At 47.8% G+C, this 772-nt stretch overlaps 1 non-coding gene across 1 annotated transcript; it reads left to right on the plus strand.

Moving 5' to 3' along the window:
* The first annotated feature begins 331 nt into the window (after positions 1-331).
* LOC142360943 (U1 spliceosomal RNA) lies at positions 332-495 on the plus strand. The gene has a single exon (XR_012763547.1). It is a non-coding gene; the product is annotated as a U1 spliceosomal RNA (small nuclear RNA).
* The last annotated feature ends 277 nt before the right edge of the window (positions 496-772 follow it).

Raw genomic sequence — 772 nt, forward strand, 5'->3', positions numbered from 1 at the left:
GACCCTGTTGCTACTTGGAATGCAGTTTTGCTTCAGCAGGCCAGGATATGAACAAAATGAGTTTCACTAAGACATATGCGTCTTTGGCCTCAGGAAAACTCACTAAGGGCCACCTGACTGACAAACTGATTTATTCTCCAACTTCCTTTCCAGGTTGCCAGTGATTACCATGATTTTTATGTAAAATCGCAACACTTGGCTTTCTATTTTACATTTTTTTGAAAGATCCTTCAGATAGATGTAGAAAAAATTATTTCCAACACAGAGCTTTGTGTTCCACTGCAGTGTTCATTTATTGCTTCTGTTCTTAATTATGCTTTCATGTCCTGAAATACTTACCTGGCAGGGGAAACACCATGATCAGGCAGGTGGTTTTCCCAGGGCGAGGCTCATCCCTTGCACTCCAGGTGTGCTGACCCCTGCGATTTCCCCAAATGCGGGAAACTCGACTACGTAATTTGTGGTAGTGGGGGACTGCGTTCATGCTCTCCCCTTGAGGCCGGTAACTAGTGGTGTCCCCCAGGGGTCAGTACTGGGCCCAGCCTTGTTTAACTTCTTCATCAACGACCTGGATGATAAGTTAGAATGTACCCTCAGCAAGTTTGCTGATGGCACAAAACTGGGAGGAGTGGTGGATACACCAGCAGGGTGTGCTGCCATTCAGCGTGACCTGGACAGGCTGGAAAGTTGGGCAGAGAGGAACCTGATGAGGTTCAACGAGGGCAAGTGCAGGGTCCTGCACCTGGGGAGGAACAACCCCATGCATCAGTAC

Source organism: Opisthocomus hoazin, chromosome 3, assembly GCF_030867145.1.
Source record: "Opisthocomus hoazin isolate bOpiHoa1 chromosome 3, bOpiHoa1.hap1, whole genome shotgun sequence".
Lineage (NCBI taxonomy): Eukaryota > Metazoa > Chordata > Aves > Opisthocomiformes > Opisthocomidae > Opisthocomus > Opisthocomus hoazin.